This window comes from Siniperca chuatsi, linkage group LG3, assembly GCF_020085105.1.
Source record: "Siniperca chuatsi isolate FFG_IHB_CAS linkage group LG3, ASM2008510v1, whole genome shotgun sequence".
Classification (NCBI taxonomy): Eukaryota; Metazoa; Chordata; class Actinopteri; order Centrarchiformes; family Sinipercidae; genus Siniperca; species Siniperca chuatsi.
In genome coordinates this window covers 12,460,623-12,481,513 of record NC_058044.1, presented here as the reverse complement: position 1 = coordinate 12,481,513, position 20,891 = coordinate 12,460,623, and the positions used below count along the sequence as shown (strand labels likewise).

Below are 20,891 nucleotides of genomic sequence, written 5' to 3'. Positions count from 1 at the left end.
GGGGCCTGTCCTCGCCTGCCTCGGTGACAGCAGCCCAGATGTCAATCAAATTAGTGCCCATTTACTGCTGATTTGCCCATGTCATTCGCAATATCCCCTTTCTGCTTCTGATGGGGTGGCACAGAGAGGAGGGAATGACAGAGGAAGAGAAAAGGGGAGAGGAGGAGATGGAGGGAGAGTCACTTTATTGCAGTCTTTCTCCGTGAATGTCATCTGCCCACTTATCGCGCATTCCAGTGGGACGGAGTGAAGGAGGAGAGGAGGAAGAGAGGAGATCCTTTGTTCCGTGGAGTGGCTCACTAGCACATGCAAATAGGGCGGCAGCGTCAGGGGAGAGGCTGGCGCGGGTTTTAATGGAGTTGGGGCAAACTCATTTTACAGCAGAGAGCCACAGAAGAGGAGGATAATAATATCACTGTGCGTGTGTGTGTGTGTGTGTGTGTGTGTGTGTGTGTGTGTGTGTGTGTGTGTCAGCAGGATGGTGTTTATAAGACATTGGACCAATAGAATACTTAAAATAAAAAAGTGCCGCCTGCAATCTGACTTAGATGAACGAACACTAATTCAAAGCATCAGCAGCCTTTAAAAATCCTTTATAGTACTTCTGTTTTACTTCATATGCAATTGTGCTTCCTAGTGGTGCTGTTTATATACCCTGGCAGACTGCTTAGAGACACCAAACACAGACAAAACAAAAGAAAGGGGAGAGGAAGAAGGAGTGAATGGGGGGAGGAAAGAAGGGTGTCCTGATTGATGCCGTTTGATTCAATTTCCAGCGTGTGGAGACATTTCAGGGCCCCGGGGGCCTCTATGTCTTCACAGGAGCAAAGGAGGGTGATAGGGTAGGCGGGGGGGGGGGCTCACTAATTTGAGATGTGCCTTTCAACGATGAAGGGAGCTGATGTTCAACTTATACTCCAAATCTCTGGTAAAAGACACACCTAATTGGCTTGAAATAGAGGCAGAGTGCAAGAGGGGAGAGAGTATAGAGAGAAAAGCTTATCTTCAAACATTTGCTGCATGCCAACCACAAACACATACACATACACACATATATACAATCACTATGAGAAAAGAGGCTGCGTATGATGTGTGTATTGATCAGCACACATAGAAATGGAAGTGTTTTTATCAGCTGTCATTGCTTTAATGTATCTCAACTTTTCATTGATCTCACATGTGACAGCTGGATCGTGCAAAATGTAACCCTCTCTGTTACCCTCTATGACATTTACATATGGTGAAAATTTCAAAATGGTGTGATGATTGATATGATCGATACGCTGATCTCAAGTGTGTAGCTTTGAACACGCCCCCTGCTCTTTGACACATAAGTAGTATATATGGAAATTAAATGAAAGTGCATTTTATTGTGTGTAGCTACAACTGTCATTAACATAACATGGCCACCGCTTGATGAGTAGTGGGAAAAGGTGCCATTCAAGTACCATTCAGTTGTCAGGTCCCAATAAGAGACGGAAAAATGCATATGGAAGCTTGTATGCTGGCTTGGACACACACACACACACATACACCCAAGGGGAGGGTGGAGGGTTGGGCCTGTCACTGCTCCGTCACTGACTCCTTCCATTTAATGCCGGTCCTGTCATGACAAGACAGGAGCAGAATGAAGTGGATCACCTACAGGCACCACACCTCGCCTGGTCTCTCTCTGGCTGCCTGCTGATCTGGCTGAGCATAGACAAGGCAATGTCACCCTACAGTTCACATCAAACATGTGGAGCTCTCTGACTGAAAAGGACTGAGGACTGCAAATTAGGTCCCGGAGCAAAGATTTCTGAGTTTGAGAAACCAGAAAGAGGGAGGGGGAAAGTAGACATGCAGGCAGAGGGAGAGAGTTAATCACTGTCTCTATGTGGGTAAATTACCTGAGTTGATTTCAGTCCAATCTGTCTCTCAGTCTCTAGAGGGGAGAAGTGTGTGTTGGGGTGACATTTCCTAGAATTCACTGCCTCCCTGCCCTATTCCCTGTAGGTACACACACACACACACAATCTTTCAAGCAATACCAGACATTCTGCATCTCCAGTTGACACACAAAAACACACATTCTTCTTTTGCAAATGACGTAATGCATGACCTACGCTTCTTACCTCCATCATCAACCCCAAATGTCCTTAATGCATTATTAGGAAGGCATGAATTAGCACCCATGTGCTTTTAGTTTATGTTTGATTGCTGTTTCGCTTCAGCAATGGCTGCATTGGGCCTTCAGTTAGGGGCAGGAGGGAGAGAAAGTGAGAGACAAAGCAGAAGAGGAGAGGAGAAAGAAAGAAAGAGACAGAAAGAAAGAAAAGAAAAGAATAGAATAAGGAGAGATTAAGTCAAACAGGGGAAGAAGAAAGTTAATGTCAGGATGTGCCCCATAATGACTAGTATAAGCTCTAGTGGGAGCTTCCTCTCGCGCCAGTTCCAGAGAGGGTAGCTTGATTGGGGATAATTGGCTAGCCTTCACTAGCGGTTAGCATCCAGGCGTGGAGACAGGGGAGGGCACAAGGGAGGGCACAGCGGCTTGGCACACACACACACACACACACACACACACACACACACACACACACTTACACTCATATATATACACAAACATATGCACATTTGCAAATACAAATTCATGCGCACAGACACACAGGATAGTCCAGGGTTGAGTAAGAAATGTCCAAGTGCCAACAGCTCTACTGCAACTTAAAGTCTGTTTGTTGATATTCATATAAGAACACAAGAGTAAATATAACATCCTAATATCTATCTACATTCCAGTGTAGCTCATGTACACAAAACAATTTCAGATATATTCATTTAAGTTACGTTACATGCTTAAACATACTAATGTGCGATGTTTTACACAAACTGATCACATTAGAAGAGGTTTTGCGCTCCTGCAGAGCACAGCAAACATTTAATAGTTGTGCAAAGTTGCATTTCTCTGATGGCCTTCTCAAGCTCCTATTAATCACAGTCTAAAAGCAAAGCTATAGGCGGCTGAGATGGGAAGGAGCCCTCGTAAAACAACACACACTCCCTGTAGCTACAACAGCACACATACACACACTTTCCTTTCAAAGAGATAATTTTACAGAGCCACCCGTTCCCCCAGCCCTCTGTTGTGCCAACAGCGGCTCCATCACAGCTTTTGTGCCTTCCAGCTCTGGTGACTGTAAGAGCCACATGTTGATAGCAGCCAGCCAGTGACTCAAAGAAACACAGCAGTCACACTCAACAGCAATAAGGAGGTTGTCTCTAAGAGAGGAGCTAAAACACCTGAGACGTTGGGGTCACAGAGACCTAATAATAAAATCCCCTATTAATTTTCATACAGGTATATGACACATATTTGCACATTATAATCCCACGTAAATCATACTCTGCATGGCCTTACAGTAAATAGATTACTTTGTTGTAGTAAAGATTGGGCTTGACGATTTGAGGAAATATGTATTTCAGATTTTTCTGAATCGTATATTGCGATTGTAATTTATATTGCGATTATGTTCTACATATTAATCAAAAATTATCTTCAATTGCTTGTCGTTGAGATTCTGCCAGGGTTCTTTTGCTCAGCCAGTCAGTTAGAGAAAAGTTGATTTATAAGTACGCTTACATTGTTTTCTATAGAAAAATTTATACATTTAACTCATTAGCTCGTTCAGCTAATTTATGAAGATAAAATATCCTCATAAATGTGAGCTAAATATTGAAATATAGTCACAATCATAAAAAACAATAGAGTGATGTTTCTTCTTCCACAAAACAGTCTTTGGCAAAGGGTGAAAGCAGAGAGCATATTAACCAGGCATCAGCAAAGATTTCTTTATTGTTGTTTGGCCAAGTCACAGAATTAACAGTAACAAGCTAAAGATGAGTAAATTTGTTTGCAACAGTCTTTATAGCCATTGAAATCAAAGTAGTCCCAAGCTGAAACTTTTACTTACTACAGCTTGTGCAGAAAATGTTAATTATGTAAGTAATAATTGCAATTTGAAAATAGTTTAGTAGTTAACATAAACATATTCCAAGGAGTTATTTTATTTGTTTATCATTTTAAGATATTAAAATGGTATTAAGTAACTCTGCTTCTGACAAAAAAAAGACATGCACACACATACACCCAAGGGGAGGTCAGAGATAGCTGTAGTTCCACCTTTGTCATTGCACAGCATCAACATCGCATTGTCTACTTAGCTGCTGTAACAACACACATCACTTCTGCTGTAATCAGTAAAGTTCACAAAGAGCTTCCTCTGGCCTGCCTCACACACACACACACACACACACACACACATAGACTGGATGCCTTAATGAATTAACAAGGGTCTGCAGCCACAACCCTCACTTCAAGAGTTTCAAGGAGGTGGACAGAATGTGAGGTTGGAGTGGAGAGGGGACTCAGGGGCTGTTTTGAATGGCAGGAAATCCCTGAGATGTTTTCTGTACTCTCTGCCACAACCTAAGGCCCTGCTAAGGTGGTGAAGGGCAATTGTGTTAGTGACTTACTCACAATACAGCTTTCTTCTTCCTTTCTGTCTTTCTTACTTTGTCTGTTGCTTTTCTCTTATGTCTCTCTTTCTCTCTTTCTCCCTCTCTGTCTCTCTCTATCTCTGTCTCTCTCTCTCTCTCTCTCTCTCTCTCTCTCTCTCTCTCTATCTCTCTCTCTCGCTCTCTCTCACACACACACATACACACACACAAACATACATAAACATGTCTCACACAAACCCTCTTTCTGTAGCCAGATGTCCTGGGAGAGGGAGGCCAACATGCCCTTTCACTTAAAACAGCACACACACACAGAGTGGAGTGTCAGTGGGCAGGGGAGTGTCCCTGTGCAGGAATGCGGGGATGATAAGTTGTGGAGGTGTCAGGGGAGAGACCCATGCTGTTACAGCCAGACACCTAAAAACACTCCACCCAGCCTCCAACTCCTGTCTGATTCTCTCTTTTTTCCTCTTCTCAGTTTTACCCTTCACTCCTTTTTTTATGCCTCTGCGCCAGCGATAGCCATCGCTGGAGGCATTATGATTTTAGGTTGTCCATCCATACGTATGTACGTACGTCTGAATGTCCCATTCTTGTGAACACGATATCTCAGGAATGCCTGGAAGGAATTTCTTAAAATTTGGCACAAACGTCCACTTGGACACCCTTGTGTGTCTTGGACACCCCCTTGTGTGTCCACTTGGACCTTTCACTTCCTTGTCTTTCACTTCCTTTCGAGCATCATCGGAATCACGTGACTGCATACAACATAATGGAGTGCGTCTAGCTAATTGGGATCCTGTAAGTGAGTGAGTTTCGCCTTTCAGCTTTGCATCTAAAAATGCCAGGAGAAAACAAAAGCACCACATTTTGTGTAGCTATACTCTTTAAGAATCCATCTTTACATAGTAATCAAGTACATGTGTACATGTTTAGCCAATACATCTGTGATAATCCTTCATTAATCAGTTCAACAATCATCATCAATATCGTCAATATAGTGATAACTTTAGCCAAAAAATACACTAAATACCTTTTATTAAATTCCTTCCAAGTATTCTCAACATATATTATATGAGTCTGGACAGACATGAATGTAACTGCAACTTGACTGGTTGACGGAGACATACAACTATGGGGCGGTTATGCTATTTTTCTTTTTTGTTTCTTCTCTCTTTGTCTTTACTCTTGTTGTCTGACTACACCTTCTCCTGTTTAAACCTTTCCCCAAAGATCATTTCCCTTTTATCGGTCTCTACCTGTTTTTTCTTCACTGTACAAATTCCTTGGCTCAGTGTCAGATCACGGGCTTGCCAGACGTATCAGAGATGGGCGAGATGGATTTTTACTTTAAATTAATGGAATAAAGGTTGAATGTACATTATCTTAAAGATAAGTTTGTCCCGGATAACTCCCGCCACCATTAGCTATTGTTGCTGCACCTGTCAAGCATATATGCAGTTAACAATGATAACGGTGACAGATTTAGCTGTCGGAATTCTTAGTAATTTTTAAAACAATGATTGGAAGTATTTGATTTCAGACAGAGGTATAGAAAAGCAGGCTACTCAATTCTTGCTGGTGACCATTGCAGCTGTCACTGGCAGATCAAGTGTAAATCCAATGCAGAACAGGACAGAGCTGTTAACTTTACCCAAAACTCTGATACCATCCAGAGCAGGCTTTTTTTTCCCGTAACCTGTAACCCCTCAATGTAACATACAATGTAGTTAGTTAATGATTGGCTCCATGGCTTAAGAAGTATCGTTTGGTACCTACTGTAGGTACTAAGCTAGTAAGCCTGGCATGCTAGCATGCTAACAGTTGCAGCTTACAATAGAGGTAAACCATTCCTTACACTTTTTCTGGTGTGTTTTTGGTTTTGGAAAGGCTAAAGAAAAAGATACTAAACTCTTTCAATGCCAAGTATTGCTTTTACTAGTATCCCATGCACATTGCTTCAACATGTGGAGAAATCCAAAGCTCGACAGGCTTGCTGTGCCCAGCTAAACTATGATTGGACAATCACTGTTTGGGGAGGGGTTTAGCAAATGGTCAGTTACCATCTACATGTGATGTACTAATTTATATATATTTTTTAGCACATTTTTTAGCATGTGAGCTCTTTACCCAAACCTCTCTGACTTAATCTCTCTTTCTCAATTTGTTCCCTCCCTTCCTCAGTCATGATCCCACATAGTGACCAGGTCATGGTGACATCCTGGCTCTGCTTTGACCATTGCTGCAACAGATTAACACAAATACACACCCATAGACACACACAGGAACACACAAGAAAACTGTCACTAATTCTAGATAACCACAGGTTTTAGTGGTTTAGTGACTTAAGAGGAGCGGTCCTGTATCAGTAGCATAAGGAGTGTCCAGAGAGGACCCTCAACTGTGTCTAAAGAAAAGAATCTGACCAATTTTATCTTCAGCTTCATGGGGAACAATAATCCCCATTCACACCATTAACAGTTTATCAGGCCACGCAGGCTGCTGCCTTTTGCACAGTTTGAAACTCAGACGTTTTGGTGAATTGCTCATAGTGGTGCTGGATTATATAAGGTAATTGAGGACACTTTATCAAATTTATTTAAAATATGAAACAAGAACAGGATTGTTATCTTGTAATTTGGTAAATATAGCTTGTTTTTAGCAGGACTCTGAAAGTATAGAGATGACAAAGAATCCCTGGTTCCCTGATTCGAGTCTGGCCGGGGACCTTCGTTGCATGTCAATCCCTGTCTCTCTCCCCTTTATTTCCTGTCATCTCTCTACTGTCTGCTATTTAATACAGGTAAAATGCCACCAAAAATCATTATAAAAAATGGCATGTTAGTGAGACAAATAGAAATATGATTTCATATGGTTATATGAGAAGACAATGCATTGCCCCTGCACGAGCAACAAGCAAACCCCAAAGTTTCATCCCTGCCCCCTCCTCCCACTTCAAATTGCATTTCACCTTAATGATTACCCATATAAAAATAGCAGCACAGCCTTTTACTCCCCTTGTTATCCTTTGATTTTTTTCATGTTTTTTGGAATTATGAAACCCTGCTCCTCCAAGGACTAAGTACCCATGAAAGCCTGGCTTGTACCTTATTTATTTATCAGTCGTTCTGTGTGCAGGAATTTTGGTTAAATTTTGTTTTTCCTTCTCTGTTTTTTTAATACATGATGCTGGGTGTAGAAAGCGGCTGGCAGTAGCATAGAGGGTGACTCATGCCAATAAAGACTATTGAATAAAAGCAGATGTTAAAACTTTCCCTGGCAATTAAGCATCGGCTAAGTGCTGAGAAGTCATGTGAAGATTAAGGAAACTGCACTGTTTGTTCCCAGGCTGCTATGATATCACCTGGTGTTTGAAGTCCTTCTCGTGGCTAATGACAGTGAGAGGAAACATAACTTTGTGTTTATGTATGTGTGTGTGCATTGGAAAAAATATTCTTTGACGTAAATGTGCGTATGTTAATTTAAATGTGTGTTCTGCACTTGAAGTGTATTAGCTCTTGGGAGGCAGAGGGGATTGAGTGTTAGCATTAGCGTCAGTGACTGGGAGGTGATGTGTTGAGACCTGTATCCCTGTTAGACCATGCTCCTTCCTGGCTGCCTGACTGGCCTGCTGTCTCACCCCACCCTGCTGCAGACTGGGAAGAGTGTTTGAGCTTGTACGTGGTGGCAGGACAAGGTGTACAGGGCGGGATGGTGGCTTAGAGAGGCTTCCCTTTCTCTTTCAATTGTGCAAATAATTTCAACAGGAAGCGGTTATCAGAAAGGACAGATTCAAAGGGCTTAAACACATGCAGAGACATTAATGGACGGACACCCGGCAGTTGTGGTAAATTCCATTGAGGCGGAGTATGGTTTTTAGCCCACTTTTACACATACAGACACACAATGAGAGGGTACAGCTTTTTTATGGGCTGTCAACAAAACTCTGAGCATCTAATAACAGTGCTGGGGCCAGGCGGTGGCTGAAGCATCCCTTTTAGCCCATCACAACTTAAGTGGCTGGAAGAGGAGTTAAGGCAGTGACGGGGAGACGAGTGGACGTGAGGTAATTGTCCGAACCAGGTGGAGTGGTTTCCAAATGGGGGGAAGAGAGACACGGGTGAACAAGCAGGAGGATGGACGGACAGGTTTATCGTCACGACGACAGGCGCTCCATTCCATCGCCGCGGTCACCTCTTCAGAGTCGTCAGTGGGGATCAGTGCAGCCCCATTGAACACGTCACGGGGCAAATGAGCGGGTTGGCCTTGACAACTGTCAACACCGGGAGTTTGGATGGAGTGACAGGAGGTGAAGGCTCCAGAGTCCGCAAAAAGAAACAAAGAGAGGACTGCTGTGAATAAGAGGTGGTGGAGGGCACAGCTATGGAGAAGGAAACCAATTCTGCCACAATACCACGATAGCCCAAACTACTCCAAGTGGGAGTGAAAAGTCCATACGCTTAACTGAATACAGCTTTGAGCTTGTAATCACACAAACCAAAGGCCTCCGATAAATCTCACAGGTTTCAAAATACAAACAGACTTTCTTGCTTGAAGCCTTATCCTGAAATTTCTGTTTATCATTTCATACGATCCTCATAGCTTTTGGCTGCCAATTCAGGGTGTGGTGAACACAGCAAAGCGATCATGAGAGGAAAAAATGTATTGATATTTTAGTGACAGCCTTGGGACGTCTAACAGATGCCCCTCTCATCACTCTTGACCGTAACCGTGCAATTACACGCACACACCGCTTCCTGTGTCCGTCCATAAATCACAGTATTCACAAGACAAAGAATGTGACACAGAAAGCAGGCATAGGAGGAGTGGCAGGGAGAGAAGTCTTGTGAACAAGATCTGATCACTACCAAAGTGCCTGAGGAGGAGTGGGTGGGGTGGAGGTGGAGGTGGCGGGGGTAGATTGAGATGGTGGATAAGACTGACTAGGATGATATACCACCCCCCTCCTCTTCTCCAACAAACATACGTAAAGATCGTGCAGTACAGTACAGGCCCATGCCCTTGTCTTTTCTTGCACTCCCGCCCTCGTCACCTCCTTCTTGAGGGGGCGCTGGGGAACATTCCTGGGCTCCAGCTCCTCCACTCTGGGCATTAATCCCCTACAGCTGTGCCCCTTACTCCCTGACTCCCTCCGTCCTGCCTCCCCCTCTATCTCACTCCCCCGGTCCTTTTTTACCCCAGCTGGCCCTTCCACACTCTTAATACATTTTTCACAAGCTACTCACAAGTGACACATGTAAAGCAGGCCAGTTCAGTCACTCTACATTCAGGGAAGGACACACACATTGCCATGGTGACACACACTCATGTGTGTCACCAATACACAAATATATACACATAAAACCATGCACCGCATGCATCCTATTTTATGCTGCTTAGGTCTACTAGAGTCCCTGGTAGATAGAAACAGAGTGTCACACACACAAGCACGCAGCTGCAAACATACACAGAAAATCCCCTCTGGCTGTGCTTCGAAGCCTCTGCTGTGAGACTAGGTTGAGGGCCCGAGGCCCCAGCATCACACACCAGGACCTTAGGATAGCCCAACATGACTTCTCTCCCTTCCTTTGGGACAGACTCCAGCTCCTTCCTCCATATTTAATATTGAGACAGAAGAGAGACTCAGGGAATAATGTACGAGGGGCCTGTGAGACACATGAATTATGGAAGAAATGGGAGATAGAGATATACGGTACTGTAGATATACGTATGGTGAAACTTTGTCAATTACAAAATACTAATAATTGTTTGATCAGTTTCTTCAAATCTGAGGCCATATGCTTTTTATTAGATCTCTGAAGCTGCGTAAATTTTATTTTGCAGTAATTGTGTTGCCAAAATAGTGATTATTGCTAAGTATTTAACCAATTATCACCATGTTAATTGTTAGGATAACAAATGCAGCCCTGCTGCTGTGGGCTGTGCTCAGTGTCGGACCATGGAGGGCCATATAACTATACATGTCTGTATGTTTATGGTTTATGTATGTCTGTGCATATCAACGTGAAGATACATGCATTTTTAAGTGTGTTGTCCATCTGTATGAAAGCGTGTGTCTCACTATGTGACTGCATTAAAAGGATTTCAAAACTCAACGTGACCAGACCACACTGAGGAATGTGTTTCGGAAGTATTGCCCCCCCCACCAACTCTCTGACAGACAGGAACGGAGTTAATAAGCCATGTCTCAAGAGGGGCTTCTGTGTGTGTGTGTGTGTGTGTGTGTGTGTGTGTGTGTGTGTGTGTGTGTCAGGATGCAGGGGCTCACAGGAGCACAGAAGTAAATTAAAACACACTTTAATAAAGTGACCAGAGGCAAGGCCTGTAGGCCACCTCCTTCCAACACACACACACACACTCACATACATACAAAGATGGACACACTCCTCTGGGACAGAATGGAGAGGTATCCTGGCGAATGGAATGTGGACAGACGGGGGGGACAGAGGCAAAACAGTCTACCGGAGAGAAGAGTACAGAGGGAGGAGGGGGAGGATGAGGGGGAGAGACGTTAGGAGCAGCAGCCTTATAGTGTTTTGAGCTCCTCCACTCAGGCCAGGAGTCTCCCAACCAAATAAACCACTTCACTACATAGCTGTACCTCCCACTGGCTTCTGAAAGCATCCTGTACATGGAACTTCAACCGCATACCTTTTTCTCTTAAATGATAATTAGGCTAAGAGTAACAGGATTATAGTATGTCCAAAAGGAAAATGGTGTGCTTAAAGAGTATGTTTTAGGATGCACTCTTGAAAAAAATACGGTTGAATTCTTTACCCATATACAAAAGCAAACTTCAGGCATCTGCTTTGAACCATGAAAAGGACATACTGTACATAGGTCAAAACTGGTCAGTTTTTGAATATGTTTCATGAATAAGCCATGTGACTAATAAAGGTTTCTTATTATAATTTCAACCTTGCTCCTGCTCCTACACACTGTTGACTTAAACGTGCAGTATGTGATTCTAATCCAATACACGTCTTCTTGTCAAATTCAGCGAATATCTCCTCACGGTCCGCTAGCTGTCCAGTCTGTGTGTGCACTGAAAAAAACTCCAGTGTTTGTACACAGCCCTGGCTCTGTAAATGGGAAACAAACAAAGCAGCTCGGACGGGGCCACACAACACTATTCCAGCCATGATTTGTGTGTCAGGTCACGTTAAATGACTTGCCCACGGACATTCAGCTTACTTCTAGTTTGCCAAGATATACTCTTGTTGTGATGTTTGCTATAGTAGCAGGAGAGTTGTGAGTATCGCTGTCTGGAGCTGGTTTGCTGGCTCTGGGAAACGTCTCGTCCTCTCTGGCTGTTAGCTTCGCAGGAGCAACTGTAAGATTACTTTTTCAAGCATTTTTGCCTTTATTGTATAAAAAATACATTAATCTCACAGGATTTGTAAGAGAGGGGATGAAATGCAGAATAGGGCCCCAGGCTGGAGTCAAACCCAGGGGTGCAGTGAGGACTCAGCCTTAGCAATACGCACTCTACCAGGTGAGCTACCGGGGCACCTCTTAGAGAAGTAATGTTTGAAGCAATGACTGAATTTTGATCCTTCATTTTGCAGTTAACTATCCCTTTAAGTACACAAATGAACTGTGGCACTGATGTAAGATGGGAACAGGCTGTGTTCCTGTGGTCAAGCATTGTCTGCTCCTTAATAATCTCATTTTTGGTATATGAACAAAATACCTCCCACACACTGATCCCATCCCAGCTCCAGTACATTCAAATGGGCCGTTTCCTACGTGCACGAACATACTCACACACACACACACACACACACACACACACACACAGGGCTGTGGCCAAGTGCTGGGGACTTCCACTGTCATTGCTGCCAAGTGTTCCTAACTTCTTCCAAAGAAGACTTGAGATAGGAGCTTCTCACACACACACACACACACACAGAGTTGTAAGAGTGCCACCTCTATGAAAACCCCTCCAGCCAGCAAATCACATTCTGCTGATCCAACGGAAATAAATGTCGCCAGGCGGGGATACAAGGCGACTCATCTCCCATGTAGTTTTCATCTATTCAAATGAAGTGTGTTTTAATTTAAGCTGCTTTGCATTTGACTGTGGGGCGTCACAGCATGCGATGAGTAATCGCCTTTGATTACACCACCTCGCTTTACTCTTGCTAAGGGCAGAGACCCACTCTATCTATCTATCTATCTATCTATCTGGTTTATTAACTTGGTTCCTATTTTATTACTTATTTGAAATCTGGCCATGATCCCTATTGGTAATAAGAAATTGTACTCACCCACTCACTCAAATTAATTGAGATATCTTAGATCTGGTTTGGTTACAACCTGTATCATCTGAGTGCTCGTTTTTCTTGCCCCATCATCTAAGGGATGTTGTCGTGTTCCCAGATCTCAGCAACTGACCCTTTGCTAAGCCCCGCCCCCACTTAGTTATTGTTGCTACGCCTATCAAGTTTCCCGTTCTCTCACATATATCATATGTGTGCATATCATATGCAGTGTACAATGATAATGGGGGCTGATTTACCACTCAAACGTCGTAGTAATTTTTTAAACAATGGGTCCTTGGCCAGAGGTAAACAATAGCAGGCTTCTCATTTCTACTAGCGATCAATAAAGTATTTCTGTATTTCTGATTAAAAATGCACTTGATGGCTACATATAGGATATTGTGCTAAGAGACTGAAGCTAACTCAGGCAGAAAGTCAGCTAGATGTGCCGTCAATGTTTTTTTTTTTTTCAAACATAACCTGTAAGCCCACAAACCAAAGCAGATAGTTAATGATAATGCTAACTCCTGGTCGTGGAAGTAACACTTGGTTAATGTTGTAGATAGTAAGCTAGTTAGCCGGACATGCTAACAATTGCAGCTTATGTTAGAGCAGATAAACACACTGTTTAATCCATTCTTTATACTTCCCTTACACTTTTGCACACCTTTTCAACATGGGGAGAAATCCAAAGCTAGACAAACCTGCTGTGCCTAGTTACGGTTGCTAAGCTATGATTGGACAACCACTGTTTGGGGAAGGAGTTTACCAAACGGTTAATAACTTGCTTACAATATTATCATAACTAACAGAAATAATGGCCTTAACTTAAATAAGTTGTAATAAAAGGGATTTATCCTTCAACATCTTTCCTCTTCTGTACACAGGCCCACTGAAAGCTGTTCTCAATCTAATACAAGGAGAGGTGAGGGCCCAGCGTCAGGCCTCTCTCTCCCTAGGCGAGGGGGCCCTGGGGTAGGCCACATGTGAGGGAAGCTTGGTCTCTGGAGCTGTGGAGGTTGACACAGAGTCCCCACCCTGAGTCCGGCGGGTGTTTGTGAACAGTGGGCTTGTTTTGGAAGAGTGTCCACACCACAGCTGTTGAACAGTTCAAGGCGGGGAGTCCTTCTGGGCAGGGGGACTGGGCGGTAATGAAAATTCCCCAGGAGAGAAGCGAGGGGAATTCTGCGCTGTTATTTGTTATGGGAAAAAGGAGAAGACAGGGACAAGAGGGGAGTGTTGTCAGAGGAGGGGAAGGAGTCACAGGAGACGACTCAGTGTGTATATCACTTCACTGCTGTGTTTTTCTTTTTGTGTTTTTATTCTTATATTCTTGTGTGTATTGGTGTTTTGTATGTGTCATATAAGCTACTGGATGCCTAAAGTATCTATCTATCTATCTATCTATCTATCTATCTATCTATCTATCTATCTATCTATCTATCTATCTATCTATCTATCTATCTATCTATCTATCTATCTATCTATCTATCTATCTATCTATCTATCTATCTATCTATCTATCAATTTATTTATCTATCTATCTGTCTATAAGTATGTGTGTTTTTGTGCGTTTGTCAGCTGAGGTGGTTAAGTGGTCCCTCCCAATGTAAATATATATATATATATATTTATATATATATATATATATAAAGAGAGAAAGAAGGGAATGAGGGGGAAAGGTAGAAGAAGACAAACAGTTAAAGATAAAGGCAACAGTGTGTGTGTGTCAACAAGCGTTTCATCTCATGGAGTCCATTTGAAATGGCAAGGGGAGTCACGTTAAAACAAATGTCCTCCCAACACACAAACACACACGCACATACACACAGTTTTCAACTTTAGCTTCTTAGCCTCAATATATGAACTAGCTATACTCTTATTCCAGCTGTACTAGTTCCAGTGTTTTGTCCCCATCCTTGAATTGTGTTTGTGAGTGTGTTCATGGGTTTTTATGTACATGCATGCACACCCACGAGTATGAGCTTCTGTTTATAATGAGAGGGTTCCCTACTGTGTATATATTCAGATGGGACTTGGCCACACACACACCGTCGTCATTCCTTCAGAGTCCAAACACCCTCACCACCCGCTCACTCTAAACGTACACAGACCACAGTTAAAACTTCACGCACACGCACACACACAGCGGTTCTGCCCTTGAGTCACTGCAATACCTTAGAATTGAGGCGAAGTGAGAAAAGAGAGCCCCCTCCCTCCTCAATAGCATGGCAAGCGAGCTCCAAAGGCTACTTATCAGCCCAATGTGTTTCTACTTTTCTAATCTGCATCATTTATTATGGGCAAAACCAGAATAAGGAACACAGCCATGGTCAATATTATGTCTTGGCCCAGTGACTATTACTGAACAGAGCCCTGGTGTCCTGAATACACATGTATGCATACTCACACACATGCACAATAGCAGACACATGCTTGCACACTCAGTTTGCTCCAACAGGCCCCTTACCAGAAAAACCTTGTCTTCTAAGAAAAATATGGTTGTTATGGGAAAAGAGCAACAATACAGTAAATTTCACTCAACATAAAATATAATTATGGGGTCCTTCACAGAGACTTACAAGAGCTGATAAAGACAATACTGTGGCACAGATTAGACTGAATCACTTCTCCTTCTACGTTTTCCTTCTCTTTCTCACACACACACGCACACAATTCACTGGGAATTAAAGGGACTAGGGACCTAGAGAGATGCCTGGATGGTTCCTGGAGGCCCAAATGACAGAGCGTACACACAAACACACACACACACACATATACGCACAGACACAGACACTCTTCCCTGAGGACAACCCTGATAAAACCGGAAAGAGAGAGAAAATTGAGAACAGTACAGTTTTATTCCATGTTTATGTATATGAGGAATACAATGTGTCCTTGATATATATACTGAGAATGCATGTGTGGCTTTGTGTGTGTGTTTCTGCATGTGTGTGTGTAAGATAGGGCTGTTTTAGGGGCCTGAGGTCTCTGAAGGATTAATGGTGGCAGGCCAGGCAGGGTAATCAGGACAGCGGATAAGTCCTGGTCATCCAGGCGTTGAGCTGAATAAACATGAGAGCCTGGTGATATCTTCTACACATTCACACACACACACACAGACACACACAGACACACACACACAGACAAATAATCACACGCACACAAATAATCACACACATGCACAGACGTCAACCGGATCTAGAAGGAGCCAGACTTGTTCCAGAGGATGATGCCAATCAGGAGACTATGTCGCATGCGCTCACACACACATAAATGCAAACGTACGCACAATATTCTCCCTTATTGCCTTCCATTGAAAGTGCTCCCTCGGGTCATTGAGTGTAGCATGTTTCTGTGTGCCATTAGGCCTCTGATAAGTCCTCACCATATGTAGACAGTAGAGTATAAAACATGCCTAGACTAGGGCAAAGTCATTATGTGTCCCTCTCCAAGCTAAAACTTGTCTTAATGTGACATGTGCTTCACATTACAGAATCTGTTCTATTTGATACATGTAAAACTGGCGCAATGTTTAATTTAATAGAAAAACCAAAATTTTCAACATTTGTTACACTTAGTCAATAATCCTTTTCAGAATTAATTTTGAATAATGATGCCTGACCCTGGTTTATGAGCTGCAAATTGTGTTTTTATAAGTTATAAGTGGCTATATTGTGCATATATAAAACTGCTTGAAACAAATGTTTTTCCTTAAAAACAGCTCTGGTAGGCTGTATTTGGTCATCATTGTAATCAAGAGAATTCCTCGGGTTTACCAAAGAGAGTAAATGACTCTTTTTACCGCAGGCAACATAAGATAAAATAACTTTATGCACACTTTCTACAGTTGAAAAACAAGCTGGGGACTATCTGAGAATGGCTGTGCTTGTTGTGGCCACACGCCAAGGGTAGGTATGCAGCCCAATGGACACCATCTGCATGAACACATTTTTTAAAAGCTAGCATTTCAAGTGTGTGCCTGCGTGCGTGCCTGCGTGTGTGTGTGTGTGTACATGTGCAGTCGGAAACCAGGAGCAAATGCTTCACGCCAAATCGGGGGGACGAGGTGGGAGAGCAGGACATTCCTGCGAGATGACAAGCCATCACAGTCACACACCAGCACAGGAATGTTGGGAAAACAGACAGGGTGGGTGGGATGCAGGGTTGGAGGTGGGGGTGCATGGGAGGATGAGTGAGCAAGGGGGGAGAGAGACACAGGATGAAGAAAGAGTGTCACTTCATTAGACCAGTAGTCATGGGTTTCCAAAAAGGAGCGGAGGGGCTGCTATAATTAGTTTGCACTCACTGAAAAGAGAAAAGAGGAGAACGGGCAAAGAGATAGGGATACAGATAGATGAAGAGGGAGGAAGAAAAGTGGATGAGAGAAGGTTCACTTTTGCCCCCCATCCCCATCACTGCTCTGCCCGCCCCCTCAGCCCACCCCTGCTCGTGGTTAACTCCAATTTCTGTCATGCAACTGAAAAACCACTGGAGGGGTGAAAGAAAGAGGAAAAATGGATGAAAACAAATCTCTGCGTGTGCGTGTCTTTGTGTGTGTTTGTGTGTGCTTCTAGTGAGTTTATGAAAGTTAGAGGTGGGCTCACCATAACGACGACAAAGGGCCCTGAAATGAGCTGGAGGAATCTGTCTGGTGGCAGCGTTAGGATATATAGAGGGCCAGCAAAGAGTGAGAGGGAGAAAGAGTGTGAACACTAGTGAATATGCGCTCCAGATGTGTCGGCCTGTCACGCTGCAAGTAAACACCCTCGCTGATGGACAGCTCAGGACTGGATGGCCTCACCGTCTTCCCCCCTGGGAGAGTGCTGGAGAAGGAAAGAGGAGAGTGGAGGGAGAGGAGGGGAGGACAGGAGCAAAAGGAGGAGGAGGTTGGGGGGAAGCAGTGGGTGAAGGAGGAGAGGAGAGGGCTATGTGCTGAGGGACCCAAGCCAAGAGCAAGTCACCCTGAGGACCTGTGTAGCCTGGCAGGCTGGAGACAGAGGAGACAGAGAGGGACGGGAGAGAGAGGAAACGAGAGTAAGGGAGAAAGAGAAAAAAAAGAAGGGGGAAAGAGAGAAAAAAGTACATGGGAGAGAACGAGAGGGAGGGATAGCAAGGGAGGACTGGGCCTGATTGTTCCCCTCCTGTCCCTCCTCCATGTGGCCTCCAAGGGGGCTCCTGCAGCCTCAGCGAATTTCCGTCTGGCACAGACCTGCGAGCTCCTGGGAGCAAACTGAAATATGAACTGCAAAAAGGGAGGATGGGAGGAGAGACAGAGAGAAAGGAAAGAGAAGGGAAGAAAAGACAGAGGCACCAAAAACAAGGGACAGGCAAAGATCTCAGATGAGTGAGGAGTTGTGGTGGTCCATCCCCTGATCATAAGTACACATAATCTCTCCCATTTAGTCTCTGACAGATTTAAAGGGTGGGTTCACCCGAAATTACAAAAAAAATAAATGTACATTGTCTCACTTACCTCTTGTGATATGTAGCTATGCAGATAGTTGTGGTTTCATTTGCTTAAGTTTTAAGATATCTGCTTCTGAGGTTTTTGCCACTACCCCAATACAGTGGAGCTAAATGGAATTTTGTTTGTAGTGCTCAAACCACAGAAAAATTACATTCAACAGCAGCATCTCTTTCAAGAAATAGTGTCCCTGATATGTTGGATAATCCATGGAACACACTATCAGTAGTTTTAATGGGGCTCTTTCTTTTGCTGTGTTTGTGTCCATTGTATTGGGGTGGCAGCAGATATCTCAAAACTTGGGCAAATAAAACAACTGCGATTAATAACAAGCTTTCTTTTGAGTCAAATACTGATGCTGTCTGTAAAAAGGTCAGGTAGCATTTGTTCTTTGTAAGAAAGATGAATTATTTTAAAGTGTGCAATGCTCTTGTGACTTTATTTTATCAGTGTTGCCTGGTAAATAAAAACAGGCTGGCAAACCCGGTCAAGATGGCCAGCAAGGTGATTGGGGGGCAGTCATCAGTGTATTCCTGTGACCTGTGTTTTTCATGCCTAGCTACAACCAGAGGCAAATGAGAAATGTGTTTTTGTGATTTGAGTGAAGCGACGCTTTAAGGTAAGTTTAGAACACAAAAACGTTTGGCATACCAACACGCACACACACACACACACACACACACACACACCCGTGAGTGGAGAAAACAGCCACACGTTAAGATGCCACATGTTCACCTTGAGCGGGTGCGCCTTTCCTTTCACACTCTTATGAAACTTGTACTGTGTAGTATTATTCCAACTGCTCTGCTGTTATTTTAGCTGCACTGGACAGGAGCTCTCCAGCGGAGTGTGAGAGAGAGAGCGCATGATTGGATAACTGCATACACTGCAGTCAGGTGACCATTACTGGCCAAGAGGGCACCCCTCTAGTCGCCAAGTAGTCACCAAACCATGAGTATGTCAAGCATGGGGGGAGCAAAAGGGGAATAACTGCAACATAGGCTTTTGTCAAGAATTCCTATTTTTGATTATGGAAAGTTAAACAGAAGGTCCCTCCTGATGGTATAATCTAATAGTTTATAACATATTCATAATGTAATTGAGAACTACACTGCAAATTTTACAGCATTATGAGCAGTGAGAAATTATAAGAACCCTGTCTGCAATCATACACTCCAAATGTGATGTGTCTTGCAATCATACACTGCAACTGTGATATGACACACATCTGATACACCTTTACCGAGGTGTTCCAAAACCACATTAGTCGATCTGTTAAATGTGGGGGGCTTGTGTGTAGCAGATACATTTGAGTCCCGTCAAGTGCAATGGAGCTGCTATCAGAAAGCAGCACTGATGACACTACTGCATTAAGCAGCTGTCCACTCCCATGATCATTAGTGCGATATGGATGCAGCAGAGCAGTGAACAGGATGCTGGGATTTCTACAAAGACGGGTCTCCAGGGGGGAGAAGGCTGGGAGATGAGTCTAAACAACATCAAGTCACCGCAACCCTCAGAGACAGGGTCAAAACTTTTACACGCACAAACAAACATACAGATTGAATTCTCCTAACATCTTTCTGTGATAATCAAAGCTTATTTCACTCAGCTTCTGCAAATTCAGGACCACATACATGACAGCATCAGGGGAAAGAGGCCTTTTGGTAAAATCTGTTTTTAAAATAGGAAAAAATAACAGTAACCACTCTCCTGTATATTTTCTGTGCCTACCGTTTAAATTATTTTTCAAAAGAGGATAAAAACGTTTTTGGACAAATGACTATGGACTTGTGGAAACAGTGTTTAACCTTCAGGCCTCTGAGTGGGCGTTTCCCATTTGTTGCTAGGAGGTTAACTTATGTGCTACTAACAAGAGCATGTCATAGCCCTGTATAGCCTTCAAACATTGATTCAGTATTGATGTTTTTTCCCCTTTTCAACAATCCCACATTGCATTGGTTATGGACTGTTTTTTGTCTTTGATTTAAGCCGTCTGTCCCTTTACAACATTAAACATTTGGGAGGGCCCATTGTGCCATTACGTCTGTATTTCGGTCAGAAAGTGGAAGCTAGTTAGCTTCGCTTTCTAACATTAGTAGTGTTTCCCACTAGACGTTACTTTTTGTTCATGTTATTTCAACACCTGCTGAGTCATTATCTCATTGTTGTAGCTGCAGGAGGGGAGGGAGAGGGGGTCTAGCTAGCATTAGCTGTCTCTCTTTTATGAGTCCATTGACCTGAATGACCACACTGACAAAACACGATAGACACTGATAGACAGTATAATCTTTTTTTGGTCTGTTTGGAATGTTGTAAAAGACAAAATTGTTCTAGCTTGCTTCAAGCCTACCTCTTTTTTTCATTTTATGAGATGAAAAAAAGCTATATTTAGCTTACTGAGCTTTTCTCTGATAAGACATGCTAATGTTACCCTCCTGATTAGCAAGGTTAGCCAAGGCAGCCTTGAGGACCAGACCTGTTCCAAAACCACAACCCTGAAACATGAATTCCGCAAAGCTTAAAAAAACTCACACGCCTTTGAAAATAACTGCACAGCAGATTAAGGGCAAAAAATGTCATCTTCCAAAAGTATTTAAAGCTTGAATGATTGCATTGGCTTTTAGCATTTATTGAATTCTAAC

General features: G+C 43.3%; 1 protein-coding gene across 3 annotated transcripts in view; it reads right to left on the bottom strand.

Moving 5' to 3' along the window:
- The window catches only part of bnc2 (basonuclin 2), a 165,138-nt gene that overhangs the window by 124,306 nt on the left and 19,941 nt on the right, over window positions 1-20,891 (bottom strand). The window contains exon 2 of one of the 3 annotated variants that reach the window (XM_044189966.1): window positions 1,890-1,989. The exons of the other annotated variants lie outside the window; for them this stretch is intronic. The gene's annotated coding sequence lies outside the window, so the exon portion shown is untranslated. The remainder of the gene's footprint in view (window positions 1-1,889; window positions 1,990-20,891) is intronic. 3 annotated transcript variants of the gene reach the window in all.